At 39.8% G+C, this 16,873-nt stretch overlaps 1 protein-coding gene across 1 annotated transcript in view; it reads left to right on the forward strand.

Annotated features, from left to right (window-relative positions):
* LOC122814279 (receptor-type tyrosine-protein phosphatase C-like) overlaps window positions 1-16,873 on the forward strand; it is a 2,027,173-nt gene that overhangs the window by 296,091 nt on the left and 1,714,209 nt on the right. The gene's annotated exons all lie outside the window — the stretch shown is intronic.

Below are 16,873 nucleotides of genomic sequence, written 5' to 3' on the forward strand. Positions count from 1 at the left end.
AGATCTTGTATCATAGCTCAAAAAACATTATTTCCTTAGTTATACCAGTTTGCTGACTCAGTATTTCTGACAGAGAAGTCTGCCAACTTGTTACACTCTCAAAAAATATGTTCCCAATTACCATTTTCTTTCCTATAGCACCTCCAACATTTGCAATCTACCTGATGAAAAATTCTTTGGTGTCTGCATGAGGTATCAAAATACCCACACAAACACTTCCAAGCAAGATGCTAAATCTTCTAGACTTTGTTGCATGTTTGGGAGCCATACATATATCATCCATTTGTTTCTTTGTGAACTGCTAGGGAATGTGTTCCATGAGAATGTGCAAGTATTGAAGGAGGCAAACAAACTCCAACTAGAAAATCTTATGTTTACAAGTGGAAGAGATTTTCTAGGTGGTATCTAACTGATATTAGATGGTCAGGTGTGGTGTCTGTCCTTCTGGTTTTGAAATGTTTGTGTGAGCTACTCAGTTATGGCTTCTTTACAGCATCTATCAGAGTGCATTTTCTGGCCATCTCAGCTTGTTTTCCCATGGAGCCTCATCTTTCATCTCTTCTTGTAGTCAAACATTTTATGAAAGGAGTGTTGCACTTGCAATGCCCTTCTCCTCCTTGGGATCTCATCTTTGATGTTCTTCGTGTTTCACTGTTACAGTCATCACATTTGGGTCATCCCTGCCAGGGTAGCCCTCGGCCAGCCCGAATACCAGAGATTTAGTATTTCTGCATCAGTTGCTGTCGCTTGAGGACTGACGTCAGGTCATCAGTAGTATAAAGTAAGGCAGCCGACACCATTACATCAGTCTTTCTTGCTGTGGAGCCCGAAGCAGAAGCAGTTCACACTCTCAAGACTTGGAAACTCTTCTACCTATAATTCCTTGCCTCAGAAAACATTTTCTTTGGTGGGCAACAGCATGCTCCCACAAGGGAATGCCTTTCTCCCCACCCCCCGCCGGCCAAACCCTCACCACAGATGCATCAGACTATGCTTGAGGTGCACACCTGGATGGCAGGTGCATTCAGGGCCAATGGAGCCCACAGTAAATCCCTCTGCACATCAGTCAAAAAGAGATGATGGCTGTGCAGCATGCCTTGATAGCTTTCAAGCCTCTTCTCTCTCCAGGGCCTCTCCTGATCAAAACAGACAACACCACTGTGATGTGGTACATCAACAAGCAGGGAGGGACTCACTCCTACCCTCTATGCAGGCTGGCCATGACCCTTTGGCACACAGCCTCTGTCATGCAACTACACCTGTTAGCACAATTCCTACCAGGCTCTCTCAACTCTCTGGCAGATCAATTAAGCAGAAAGCTTCTGGACCCACATGAGTGGCAACTCAACAGAAGTACCTTCACCCTAATAACTCAGAAATGGGGAACCCAGAAGGTCGACCTCTTTGCCTCCCACACCAACCATCAGCTCAGCAAATTCTGCACCAGGGAGCATCACTGCATGGCTTAGAAAGTGGATGCCCTGTCCTTCCCCTGGGTCACTCTATCAGTACATTCCTTTCCTCCCCTACCTCTCATCCCCAGGGTACTGCTCAAAATAAGGGAGGAAAAACCAAGGACCATTCTTATAGCTCCAGACTGGACCTGACAGCACTGGTACCCCTTGCTGCGCAGCCTGTGCATGTTACCCCCATGGCATCTTCCTCAGATTCCAAACTTCCTGACCCAGAGGGAAGGGAAATTCATGCATCCCCAATTGCAGACAATCAGTCTGGCAGATTGGCTTATTCCCTAACCCCGAACCAATCTGCCAACCTCAGTAAATAGGTTCTGGATGCTATCCATGAGGCCAGACGTCCTAGCAGCAGAAAGTCTTATGCTGATAAATGGAAAAGGTTCTGCACCTGGATCCAGGCTAAGGGAGTCAATATGGCACAGCCTTCCCTCCCTCTCATCCTGGATTACTTAGCTGACCTCTTACACAGTGGCCTTTGTTTCTTCTCTATAAAAATTCATGTCTCTGCTATTTTTGCTCATTTTCCCACTGAGCAGCCCCTTTTCCTCACACCCTTTGATCAAACAGTTCCTAAGAGGGGCTAGCAATTTGAGGCCACCAAGAAGGGCACCAACACCAGGTTGGGACTTTAACTTTGTATTGGAAAAGATCACCCTGCCCCCTTTCAAACCAGCCTTTTCTGCAGAGCTAACATTTCTCGCCTGTAAAACAGCATTCCTTCTGGCCATCACTTCAACCAGAAGAGTCTCTAAACTGCAAGCACTCATGGCTGTGGAACCCTTCATCATCTTCCATGCAGAGAGGGTATCCCTCAAAACTAACCCATCCTTCATGCCCAAGGTGGTGTCCAGTGTGGCTCTCAACCAATCCATTCATTTGCCCACCTTTTTTCCTAATCCCCAGAAGAAGGGGGAAAGGATTATTCACTCTTTAGATGTGCACAGACAACTCAGATTATATCTAGAAAAAACTAAATCCTTCAGAAAGTCTGGTTAGCTTTGCTACAGGGGCAGAAGGCAAAGCCATCTCCAAACAAACCATTTCCAAATGGATAGCAAACTGCATCCATTTCTGCTACAAACAACATGGAAAGCCTGCCCCCAAGGGGGTCAGGACACAGTCCACCAGAGCAGCCTCCACCTCCGCAGCTTTCCTCAGAGGAGTCCCCACCAGGGACATTCTGGAGGCTGCCACCTGGACATCTGTTCACACTTTTACCAAGCATTACCACCTGCCTCTCTTCTCCAAATCCAGGGCAAGGTTTGCCCCTGCAGGGCATCCTAGCCAGCCCCTAGTTTCATTGACTGCCTCCACTCTTTTCCTCAGCTTTGGGAATCAACCCAAATGTGATGACTGCAACAGTGAAACATGAAGAACATAGTACAGTTGTGTACACTTACCATAAATGTAGATGTTCGAGTGTATTCACTGTTGCAGTCCTGGTTTCCCTCCCTCCATCCTCCTGTCTTCTCTTTCTCCTTTTATTACCATTCTAACTTGTTGTTCTCCTTTCCTTACAAGGGACATATTGGTATTTATTTTCCACTGGTGGGGTTTCTTCCACCAGAACTTGGCCTCCTACTTGGGGGCTCCTGACAGGTTAGGGCGAGAAAAACTGATGTAATGGCATCGGCTGCCTTACTTTATACTACTGATGACCTGATGTCAGTCCTCAAGTGACAGCAACTGACACAGAAATACTAAGTCTCTGGTATTCGGGCCGGCCGAGGACTACCCTGGCAGGGATAACCCAAATGTGATGACTGCAACAGTGAATACACTCGAACATCTACATTTATGGTAAGTGTACACAACTGTACTTTTCTTGAAAAACTGACCTTGTCTCTTTTTTTAACCTGCTTTTGAGGCTGATTTGAAGTTCAACACTTGAAAAACTCTTTTACTTATTGCTCTATCATCTGCAAAGTGAGCCTCAGAGCTGAAGTTCTCATGCTGGGCTAAACTTATCTGATTTTCCACAAGGACTGGGTTGTTTTATGAGCTAATCCAGCTTTCATAGCAAATGTCCTCTATTTGTAACTTTTCAAAGCACTATAAAATGGATCCTTTCTCAAGTTCTAGAGCAGAATTTGCACGGATCATTCTCCATGGGCTCCTGGGCCCTTATCCTTCCTCCTCCTCCTCCTCCCAGGTAAGATAAGCTTTGGGAATTTATCCATGTGCTACTGAGATGGTGAGAATGATGAACATAGTACAGTTCTGTAAGTCTTACTTACCTGTAACAGTATGTTTGAATTCCACACTGCCTCAGTGGTAGCACTAACCCACCATCCCCCTTATTTTATATACAGTTTGATGGTATCCAATCTTGTGTTTTTGGCTCAAATTGGTTACTTGTATTGATGTACTTTGATTGTGAATTGGTTGGATTCAGGCAATTCTTTGTTCTGGTCCTTGTTGATCCTTCCTGCTTAGCAGTAAAAGCCTGAACAACTGACTTTTTCTGACAGGGGTTAGTCTTCTGATGGGAGAGGATTAGCCAATCCCTTGTCACAAAAAGTTAGAGGAAGGGGATTCTGGATAGTTATGCTGCTGAGACAGTGTGAAATTCGAATATTTAGTGATCCAGGTAAGTAAAACTTACACATCTGCACTGTCCCTGCCTTCTCAAGACAATTTGGTGACAAAAAAAAAGATAGCAGGAGGGGAATAACAAGAATAAGGGCATTTTCCTAAAAAGGGGCAGTGTAATACTTCAGAAAGACTATGTCAGAAATCTAACTTCCATACCCTCCCCTCCTCCAAATTTATTTTAATGCAAACTACCCATCAACCTGTGTTCTGTCATGAATCCTAGAATCAAGGGAGAAAGGATACTTCATACCTTGGGTGTCCACATACAACTTAGGTCCTATCTTGACAGAGCAAAATCTTTCCAAACTTCTGATCAATTGTTCATTTCTTATGAATGTTAAGGGGAAGGCAGAACCTGTGTCAAGGGAGACTCTTTCCAAAAGGCTGTCTCAGGCTATTATATTTTGTTATTCCCATCACAATAAAACTATTACAGGCAGGGTCATTGATCACTCTACCAAGGCCTTGGCTGCATCTGTGCCTGTTTGGAAAGGTTTAGAGTCTGGATGTATTCTAGAAGCACAACGTGGTCCTCTCTGAATACTTCTCCAAAGAATTATAAACTAGATTCCTTTTCCAGGTCTAGGACAACCTTTGCTAGGGTCATTCTCCTTGAATCTTCCCCTTCTACATCCCAGTTTTTGTAAGCTATGGTAATCTACCCATATAGCTTATACTACTGAAGCAGTGATCAATATGAAGAATTAGCCTTGCACCTCCTAGAAGGAAGAGACTAAAAACAAATAATGTGATTTGGCTATCCATAAAGAGTAAAATGCTAATGCAGGGTAGAGAAAAGACTTGACAGTGGTGAAAATATAAAACACCACAATATCTTGAAAACTTCAGAATGCTTTGCAATTGTACTAAAAAGCAAATTGATGAAAGGAAAAAAAAAAACGATACTATAAGTTTCAAAATAATAGTAAACAAAACCCCAAAAAATTATGGACAGCCATTAAAGAAATCTTGCACCCTGGCCATAAATTCAACTCTAACCCCTCATCCAATAACTCATCACTTGAAACCGCAAAATAATTCAACTGTTATATCACAGATCACATAGCATCCCTAACCAATGATTCCCCAACATCTAATCCTTACCCTGCCCAGCAGCCACGTATCACCACATCCACAAAACTACTAATAAACAAGCTCAGGCCATGCTCTACATCAGCTGATGACCATCCAAGTGAATACCTTAAAATAGCAGCCAGTAGCTATGCCTACCCTGTCGCAATCCTTATAAAGAGGTCAGTCCGGGAATCTCACATTCCTTCTCACTGGAAAAATGTCACACATTAACCCCCTGCACAAAGGAGGAAATTCAACAGACCTTAGTAACTTTAGACTTATAGTAATCTTATCTCCCCTCTCCAAAAAACTTGAAAAATATATTCAGAAACAATTGCTAAACTATTTACTGCAGGAAGAACTCCTATCCCCTACACAACATGGCTGCCATTTTTCCCATAGTACTAACACTGCACTTCTAACCAATATAGATACAGTCTATAAAGCTAGAGATAACTGCAAACTAGTCTCCTCCTTATTTCTAGACTTTTCTAAAGCTTTCGACACATTTTGGCACAGCAAACCTCTACTTCAAATGTCCTCATTAGGTCTCTTTCAGCCACCCTACTATGGTTCAAAAGCTACCTGTCCAATACGTATCAGTCAGTAATATGGCACTTCACCCTCTATCCTTGGTCCACTCCTCTTTAACATTCTCACCAACACCTTCCACACATCCACACAACAAGCCTCCCTAGTACAGTACGTAGATGACTCCACACAACTGACAACGTGGCACCTCCAAAAAATTATGCAGAAAGCTTTAACAGCAACTGAAACATGGTTTTGTAACTCACAAGTCATGCTCAACTCTGAAAGAAAAACAAAAAAATGCTACTCCCCCCCCCCACAAATACCTCTCCCATGAAAACAAAATTTAAATACCTCTTTCTTGATAACACAATAGTTAAAATCACTTCTCGTAGCAAATTATTAGGGATGATAGTAGATGATAATTTTAAATCTGACCCACATATACCAAAGGAAAACTCATCAAAAAACTAGAGATGCTTTGTAGAGCCAAAATCTTTCTCAGTGACACAACTACAGCTACACTTGCCACTACGTAGCTCCTCCCCACACTTCTTTATAGTGCTCCCATCCTTACTAACCTTTTGGCATCACAAAAATCAAAACCTGAACAATGTTTTAAGAAAATTACTACATTTGCAGCAAATACCCCTTTCAGAACCCATCCTTGTATAGCACTAAAAATCCTAAATTGGTTAGAACTACCACATCAACTAACTTATACATAGCTTCTTACCAGCTATAAAATCTGCTTGTCCGGTACTAAATAAAATTCTACACAGCTATGTTCCCAGTCGGTAATTATGATCCAGTGACCAAAAACTCCTGTCTGTCCACATGAAATCTACAAGTCATTGTCTGTCCTTGTACCTGTTGGTACGGCAAGGGACTCCTTATTTCTATCCATCAGGTCAATACCCTCCCTCTCATCCTTCAAAACCCTTCTGAAAGACTTCCTAGACAAAAGCTGGCTCAGGTCTTGCTCAACACCAGGATAAACTATATCCCTAAATGTCAGCAAATATCTATTCATCCCATACATCTGCTTACTCTCCCTTCTTCACTCACTTCCTCACTTCTCTCAGTTTCTCTACCCTGGCTTTCTCTCTAATTATACCTTAAGCCTGCTTTTCTCTCACTTTGTATTACAGTTCCTGTTTGCAATATATTAACTTACCTTGAATTTCTCTATAAAATGGCTAAAATTTATGTATTTGTCATAAAACTTGTATGTGTTTTTAACCAGTGTTTTCATATTATGTATACTTTGGTATAATTATTTAAACGGTATTTGTGTTTTCTATTATTTTTAAAGACTGCAAAATTATTGTTCTGAAAATGTTTTGTAATACTTCGGAGCTGTTCTCGCAGAATCTCTTGTGAAAATGAGTTCTTGCTCAGTTGGACTTTCCCAATAATCAAATGTCAACAAATAATAATAAGTGATAAATGATAAATGAACATAGTATAGTTGTGAAAGTAAACTTGCCATAACAGTAGATGTTCAGATGATCACTGCTGCAGTAGCTATTCCATTCCTCCATTCCCCTTTATTTTTGGTGTGTTTTTATGCCAGGGTTGGATGTGTGTGTCTTTGCTTTTCTTAGCAATGTCCTGTCAGGTCTTAGCCTTCCAGTCTCAGTTGGCATGAAAGCTTTGAAGGGCTTGGTGCCAAAATTAGTATTTTAGTCAGCTAAACTCAAGCTGACTAACCATTTTGGCACGGGAAAGGTGCTCTGAAGTTTTGGAAGCTGTTCAGCTGTTATATCTTATGCAGGATGTAACCTAAATAGCTTTTGCTATTGCAGCAGTGATCATTTGAACATCTATTGCTATGATAAGTTTACCTAAATAACTGTACTTTTGCAGACTTTGTTGAATACAGTATTCTCACGTGTGTGCTACTTGATTTTTCCCTTCATGACTTCATTTTGACCTTTGGTGATGAAATTATCTAGTTAACCTGACTCTTTCTGACAAGCATTTTTATTGAAGCAAGAACTGTTTCCTGTTTGGGCTTATAGTTGCATATCTGTTCTCATAAACTCCTCTGTCAAAAACTAAGAAACTTGCTAGAGTTGGTTCAAAACATATTTTATGGCTCAGTGAAGCTGTAAGTAACAGTCATCCATGTGCCATAAGTGAGCCGTTTGTGCCCTCTTGTGGTGTAGTTGAATTATTGCAGAATGTGTATTTATAAAGTATGCTTAAGTGGAGTTGCATTTTGCAAAATATTTCTAGAAGTTGTTGCAAAACACTAAATCAGAATGTAATTTCTTCTGGACATTAGCTGACCGCATGAAAAAAGAAACATCGTGGTATCTGTATTGGAGTGGTGTTATAAATATTTATTTAGTATCTTTTCAATGTATACCATTAAGCAGAAATGCTTTCTTTGACTGTACCTTTTTTTTTTTCCGAAATGTCTTTATTTCAGTTTTCTTTTTTCAAATAATAACAACAATACGGTAACTCAAAAACACAAATAAACAATACAAATACCCATCTAAAGAATTTTCTTTGACTGTACCTAAGGTCATAGAGAAACTGGATACTTTCAGACCTAGAATAGCATAACACTGGAAAGAAAATATAATACTGCAGTTTAGCATTACACACTAAGTCAAACCAGGTGAACTATGGAGTGCCCCAGAATACATACACAGAATGCACACCTATACGTGCGTTTCTAAAGACAACAGATGGTCTAGCTGGTTGACGAAGCTATGTAGCTGCAGACTGTCACCTGTCACCTGTCATTTTCCTTCATTCCATTTCTTTTTGGCAGAGTCAGTTGCCTGTTCTTTCTTATCCAGTCTGGTAAGCTGTTCCCCTGCCCAGTACTTTTTCTTATACTCGGCTTGAATCTGGTCAGTTTAATTTAAAGTCTCTGTTCTTTCTGCTTCCTGCACCTTTCTTTCTGGTTCTTCACATTCTGTTTTTGTGAGCCTATACAACATTTCCACCAGCCCTCCTAACTTTTTCAGCGCTTAATTGTAGAATTTGCTAGCCACATTTTTAAAACTTTATGACCTTCATCTCTACTTGTTCCAACATTTTGACTTGTGTTTTTTTCTATGTAGCCTCTAGAATTACACATGCAGATTTACTATGACATAGGATTTTTGCAGTGAAAGAACTGATTATTTGTGTTCAGATTCTGGTCTCTTGATGGTACAACCCAATATCCTACTTTTTCGTAGAGCTCTATTTCTGCTCTGTGCCAGCTTGTCTTTGACACTGCAGCCACATCATAATTGTTCTCTTCTTCTATCTTTTGTAGAAGCACCACCCCACAGCTTGCATTCCATCACTGGGTTATTGAGTCCAAGATGAAGCACCCTACACTTTTTTTGCAAGAAACTTCAACTACCATCTACTCTGATAACTTTTTAAAATCCTTTCTGAGACAGATTCCATGTCACCCACTTTGCCCCTGTTTTGATATTATCCTCGGATATGTTGATCCTGTCTTAATTCCATTTGTGATGTCTACAGTGAACACACTGAATATATTAGTCACAAGACTTATTGTTTCTCACTCTACTACATATCTCCCTGCCATATGACAATATTTGTTTTTCACAGCATTGTGTTTTTTTCCTCTAGCCATTTTTATATACATGTAGTAAGTTCTCCTCCTAAGGAGTTTTCAGTCTAGGACAAATTTGAATATGTTACTGACATCCTGGTAAATAACTGTGACTGTTCAGTGCCTTTCCCACTTCCTTCATAACTCAGTCATAAAAACTCATTATTATTCATCCTGCAGGTGATTTTTATTCTGGAGTTGTCGCTTTCCTGGACTCTCACTAGGCCTTTTCTTTCTGAACATTTCTGTTACCAGTCATACTACTGATATCAGACTTGCCAGCCTATAGTTTATTGGGTTAGATCCTCCCTCTGCATGGAATGACATAACAATGCCCACTTCCCAGTGATAGTTATTAGAAATTTTATTTGTTGGTAAAGGATCATTCATCTGCTAAACAACGCTGTTAATAGTTCTGTCAACACACTTGCCAGATTTTGAAAATTTATGAAAGGGGCTTCCACTTGGCCCTTACCACTTTGTTCTCCAAAGGCTCCATAATCCCTTTTGGCCTTCTTATCACTTGCTACTTTTTTTTTCATTTGAGTCTTTAATTTCCCCTTCAAAGTTTCCACTCCATTTTCTTTCACAAAAAAGCCATGAATAAATGATTTAATTTTTTTGCTTTTCCACTTTCCTTCTATTTCTTCCAAGCTATAGCAGACTTGTTATTTTGAATGCTACTTTACTCTTTCTCACATGTACCAGAAGGAACCTTTAGTATGGAGTTTTATATTAAATTAATAAATATGTACATAAAGGAACAAATAAGGATAAAACCCCAGTTGTGGCTGTAAACATGACATAAAAAGAGGAAATGGGTATATGCTTTATATGCATTTTATTGGAATGCATTTCAGTGCTTCAGGGGAAAGCTATGGTAGTGTGATGTTTTGCAATTAATGTATTTTTTGAGAAGTGGTACAGTAAGCACATTTTTCCTTACCTCCATTATTATGCACTCATGCAGTTAGTATGTTTTGTGGAAGTCTGTAAGGAACCCCCCCTTCCCCATACACACACCCATACCTCTCTGCTGTCCAGATTTCTTCAGAATGTCTAAAGTTTTGCCTGATATTTTTGGTCTGTTCCTCATAAACGGTGCTTTTTGGCTTTATCCTCATAAAAGGTATAATTTACTAGCAAATCACTGGGATGATCTGAGGTGTGAAGTTATTACATAATAACATACATTTGAATTTCAGATTTCAAATACTTGAAAATGCATGTTAACAGAAACCATGATATTCTAGCAACTTTCTATGTTTATAAGAGCAGTACTTAAAATCTGTCACTATTTTTGGGCTTTTGTCCCCCCATTTTGTCAGGCATTGTCCAGATTTCTAGCAATAAAAGGTTGAGAGGAATGCATACCACACACATGCTCACACACACACACACACACACACACACACACACACACACACACACACACACACACACACACACACACGCGTGCACACACACACACGCACACACACACACACACACACACACACACACACACACACACACACACACACACACACACACACTCACATATGGAGAGTGCAAAAATGCTGTTTTATTTTTGTGCTAAATCGGGCTCATGTTTCTGTAACCAATAGTGAGATCAATGAATAGGAGGGAAAGGACATTTCTATTTACCCCATGTTGTATGATCTGGGGTTACAACATTTACAGATACAGAAGTGTCGCATCTATATCATATTATCGTACGATGTAAATAGCGAATGCTATTTCATCGTACCGATAATATAGAAACAAGAAAATATCGAAAGAATGGAACAGCGAACTTTTTTCCAGAGAAAAAAATTTGCTGCTCCGTAAAAAAAAAAAAAAAAACTTAAACACAAATTTAAGTGAGGGGCTTCGCCCACCACACCCCCCTACATAAATATACCAACTCTGAGATCTCATCATAGTGGAGGAAATGGCAAAGTCCTGAAGACGGCCCACCAAATTTTTTCCCTGGGAAAAAATCCGATGTTCTGTGACTTTGCTATTTTGCCATTTTGACAGCATTGGATCGACTATATAGCATTCTCTACATAGTCCATTCGATACTGTCATATAGACCCGAAGTGTCAGGGTGCAGGAGAACTTGCCTAAACCCTGTAGAAATGCATTTTTTTTATGGTTTTATTTAACCAGATGTTTGATGGATTTTTTTCTTTCAAAATTGGTTCTGATGATTGTTTTATTCTATAATTTGGCAAAAATATATAACATATGTAAATATGTGTATCTAGTTACAGGATGCCCATCCTCATTAAACATTATAACTGCTTAGTTAATAAAACTTTGACAACACTCCCCTTATGCCCTAATGCACCGCAATGCCTAACCTGTTCAGACCTTCATTGCTGTGCTTCCTTTTGGAAAGAAATCATACAGCCCTAGGCTGCCTTCAGTATTTCAAGACTTTTTCAGTTTTAATTATGAATTATATCATTCCTTTTCTTAGTCATAACTGTTTCCATTCTGTTTCTTTTCCTCTGTTGAAATGAAAAGTTGACTCCGATAACACACTCCACAATAAATGTTTATCATTCAGTAATACATGCAAAATAGTTTAACATTAAACTTCATAATGACAATGATAGAAACTGGACATTGTTTCTATTTGTCATATTAGTTATATATCTATTGTAACAACATATTAAATATCTTATCTTTTCCTCTGTTGGTTTGTTTAGCTTTCTGACATTTTTTTCATGTAAAATCAATCACTTCCTTTCTGGATCTATGCACATCTTCATGGCTTAATCTTTCAATGCTTAAAAATAAGTCAATCAATTAAGAAATAAACCAACCAACAAATAAAGAAAAGAAATAAAATAAAATAAAAATAAATTGTTTATCTTTGTCTTAATGGAGTTTGTCTTATTTCTTATTTGTTAACTGATGTTTGGGCATTTGCACCATTCTCAGACTATATCACACCTTTAGGGCAAGTGCTAAACAGGAAGAAGATTCCTTTCCAGAACACAATGATGACCATATACTTTGTCTGGGAGAGAGACCTAAGTGCAATGTGCCATAATTATAAGCAGTCTTTTACAATCAGACATTGAGAACACCAGCCAAAGATGCATCTTCATAAACATCCCTGTGAACTCGGTCTGGCCTTGCTGAACCAGGTGTTTCTTCAGCATCAAAGCCTTTAAAGCTGACCTCAAAGGTCCCTAAGGTGCTCAGCTTTTCTTCCCTTAGGGAAAAGAGCAAGCCACCCAAAAGGCCAGAGACTTCTTCTTTGTCTTTCCCTTCAGTTTTTGAGATCAGACAGAAGAGTTTTGACTTTACACTTAAAAATGTTCATATCCAAATTGTACACAAAGCTTGTTCTCCTTTGTTTCTAATCTCAAAGGCACAAAGTTTCACAAATGTATCTGATTCTGTGCCATATAATAAAGGTGTCATAATTTTGCCCATATAGCTTTCAAAGTCAAGACAAGCCCTGTTTCGTATTGATGTAGAATGTGACTACTACAGGTTTCCGCTGCCTGTCTCCAAGGCATGCACAAAGCTTTCTGATGTCCATCTTCCTTTTCATTGTTACCAAGTTCACTTAATTTTTATCCATAATCCCAAAGCATACCAGCTGTCCTCACCAGTCCTACAATTCTTGGTTGTAGTACAAATAAAGCTGCCTTGACTCTTATAGTGTTGTAGCTGATGCAGTATAGTACATCGGTAGTTGAGAATTTCATGTCAGTCCTAGCTTCAGCTGTTTTTACATTAGTGTTATCTCCTTCAGCTTTCCTTTTAGTGTGGATACTCCTGACACTGAGTGTTCTGTTGACCATTGTGGCCAGAATACTCCAGACATTGAGTGTTCTGGCCTCAATGGTGACTTTGAGCTTGTTGCCCGGATGGCGCATGTTAATGTCAATGTCATTCCATACCCTTCTACTGCCAATGTTGGGGCTGCAGTTCCCATGGACAGTGTATTCTGCTTTGGCTATCTTCACACTAAATCAGACCTTGACTGGAAGCTATTGGGCCAGCAAACATCTTTCATGAGATGCCCTTAATGCCTTACCGTGCTTCAGCACAGGTATCATTTGTGCCAGTAGAAAAATGCTTGACTGAGCCTACAACCTTGCAAACAGTCATTTAGCAGAACAGATGAATAGATGACATTCTACAGCAGTAAAGGACACTTTAGCTATGAAAATCCCACATCTTCAGAATTCCCCTTCAGAAGACTACCAGAAAGGTTGAATACAAGAAGCATGTGAGGTCACCTGATGACTCACCAATTATTGTTCTTGGCGTTGATGTTGCCAGTTGACCTACATCCCCCTTTGACTACAAATTTGGGCAGATGATGTGTGAAAGGGGGTTGCCTATTGACCCATTATCCTTCTCCCCACAGAAGATGTTGCAGAAAGCCTTCAGGTCAGTCTAACACAACTTGGAAACAGTGCCTCCCTTAATGGATATTCTTAAAGTAGTTATGAGTGTAGTATTTGAGAATGCCACTGTGCTAAATCCTAGACCCATGTAAGCAGATCACATCCTATGGCCTCCCAGAAAATGGAATGTCTAGTCAGAGGTTTCCACAGCAGATGCATTAGTATCAGCAGCTGCTCTTAAGAGAGTTGTTCCATCACAGAGGCCAGTTGCACACACACCACATAAGAAATCCAGAGTGGTGGACCATCTTGGAAAGTAAGAATGCATGTGTGTGAGACCTCCATTTTTCAGCAAGAGGGATCAATTACTTAACAGACATGGTGGATTTTCCAGACTGACATCTCAAGTGAAATACACCAGACAGTTGCAAATTTTAACGATGGACCTGGTGAAGGCCATTAAGTGTCACATCTGGCAACATTTTCAACTGTGGCTGGCCTTATAATGTGTATTTCTTAAAAGGCCACTAATTGTTTAGTCAGGGCCATGGAATGCAGCATAGCCATGCAATTTAAGGACAGAAAGAATGAGAGCATAAGAGCATTTGTCTTGAGAACATCCAACTCACCACTCAATCTGTGTCTATATGTAAGAAGGATTTTAGAACTGTGTTTTCTCTTAGATATAGCTAGGAAACAGGAAGATTAGACTAGTTTGTTTTTCTGTGATGTCAGAACATTTCTCCTGTATTATTTTAAGTACTTCTCTGTGATCTCTGAACTCTTGACTAGCACTGTATAGTAAGAAGTATTGTCTTGTGTTTTTATTATTTATTATTAAATATTTTGAAACCTTTCAACTGTGACTGTTTTGTGTAGAGATAATTTAAGCTCTAAGAGTACATTGCATGTGTATAGTGATACTGTACCAAGTCACTCCAAATAAGTCTTGACTGTTCAGTCACACTTACCATTTAGATAATAATATTGCACAGTATAATTGGATTCCCTTTCATAAGGGCCTTTGAGTAGCTGATAAATATTAGCTGGGTGGTGGCAGTGATTTCTACCATATTGTCTGGGTAAATGGGGCACAGCTGGTGAACCTGTGCCAGCCTTCCCCAGGAGTGTCTGTGTGGTTGTATATAACTCTTATCTCAAAGAGTTTGTTTGTCAGCTACTTGGCCAGGGACACAAAGCACTGCTTGGACAGAGAGGGTGCTGGAGGTTTTAACTTGCCCATTAGGCTGAGATCTGGATGCTATAGCTGTGCCAGTGGGGAATCTTATTGGGGACTTGGAGAGGAAGGGAGAAACCACCCCCAGACTGACTGTGATCTCTGTGTGCTCTTAAGGAAAATTGTACTTTACTGTGTGTGTATTTATTATCCTTCCCCTACATGGACATCCCTCACTGGTGTTAGTGGTGAGGATTGAGGCTCCTTGATTGCTGGGCCAGTGCATGGGCATCACAACATTCACCATGGATATGTTAGTCCTATAGTGGATAGACATATTGATGGGTGGACAGTGCAAGGTGTCTGGATATATTCTAACTTCCATACTCCTCCTTCACAATAATATATTGGAGATGAGAGCAGTTATTTTTACTCTGTAGTCCTTCTATGGCTCAGTTTCTCAAGAATGTATCACCATGCAGTTCAACAGTACAGTACTGATGAGGTACATAAACATATGGGGGAGGTGATCTTACCATGTTTGCTAAGAGGCTATGAGAGTCTGAGAATGGGCTGTGTTAGGCAACTATTTTTTGGCAGTGATCTGCATCCCTACGAGGAAGCCCAACTTTCTGGCAGACACTCTGATACGATGCCTACTAATGCCTCACTACTGTTTCCTGAATACCTTGGTAATACGGAAAATTTTCTAGCTTTGTGGAAGCCATGCTACGCCATATGTGCTTCTACAACCAGTGTCAAATCCAGCATTTTATCTAGGTCACCTCAACACCAGGAACATCTTTTAGTGATGCTGCCACCTACAAGAAGCCCCTTGGATTCCTCTTCTTTTTTCCCTCATTTCTTTTGATAATGAGATTCATCCAGATAGACAAATTCCACAAAGCAAAGATGATTCTTGTAGCCCATATTGCTCATGACAGGAGCTGTGTCCCTTATTTCTGTCATATTTTCTAGAGAAACTTGTATTCCTGAAATGACTAAAGACTTCAGAGATATCTGTCAGGCAAGTCACATCTGGACCTTTACTTCCTATAACTACCTGCTTAATCGCTCTACTTCAGGAAAACTCTTCCTTACAACAGTTACATCCAGCAAGACAATTTCAGAGTAGTAAGCATTGTCTGCCAACTCCCAATATGTGGTATTTCACAGAGATTGCTGCACTATACTGCCAAGTGCTTCTCTTTATCAAACTTTCATGCCTAAGGTAACCACTGACTTAAACCTTAACCAGTGTATATACGTCTGTCTTTCATTTTCTTCCAGTACTCAGATTTCTGTAATACCTCCTGTGTTACATGGATGTGCATCATCAACTGAAATTGTATGTTACAAGGATTAGGTATGCTCAAAAGAAAAAAAAAAATATATATTTTTCCATTGGAAAAAAATTATGTCACAAAACTTAAAATAATAAGCCTGCTCAGATGGCTTTCTGACTGGATTAGATGTTATTGTACCAAATACAACAGGCCTCTTCCATTTACATGTAAGCCTCACTCGATTAGGGCACTGTGAAGCACCTAACAGTCTTCTAAAAAGACTTTTGCAAGGCAATGCCTGTTGGATGTAATATTCAGGTCTAGATTTTCTTTTAGACTTACCACTACAGTAGGAGGTGTTGTTCTCATAAGGAAGACAAAGAAAAGAAGACTAATATGATACTCTATCCTGTTGTTACCAAGGATGGATTTCCTCTGATCTAATAGGAAAGTTGGGCACTTAGCTCAACAACAGATGTGGAGGATTGGTAATATTCCTGTCCACTTTCTCCTACTCAGCAGATCTTTTTATAGTCTTGTACTTCACTCAGCTACCCAGGGGATAGGGAAGAGTTCTTGGTAGCCTGTAAACATTTTAACTGACAGGTAGTCATAATGTCTGCTGGCTGTTGTTACAAGGAGTAACCTGCCAGATAAATTGTTATGGTAAGTATATACTTGCATATGTCTCTTTACTGAAAGAATTATGTAAGTAAATATTTATAGTGGTTGTTGTCATAACATGTATTTCATTAACAGAGAGAAGTTATTTTTATGAATTT

Source organism: Protopterus annectens, chromosome 10.part0, assembly GCF_019279795.1.
Source record: "Protopterus annectens isolate FY-2018-M chromosome 10.part0, PAN1.0, whole genome shotgun sequence".
Classification (NCBI taxonomy): domain Eukaryota; kingdom Metazoa; phylum Chordata; order Ceratodontiformes; family Protopteridae; genus Protopterus; species Protopterus annectens.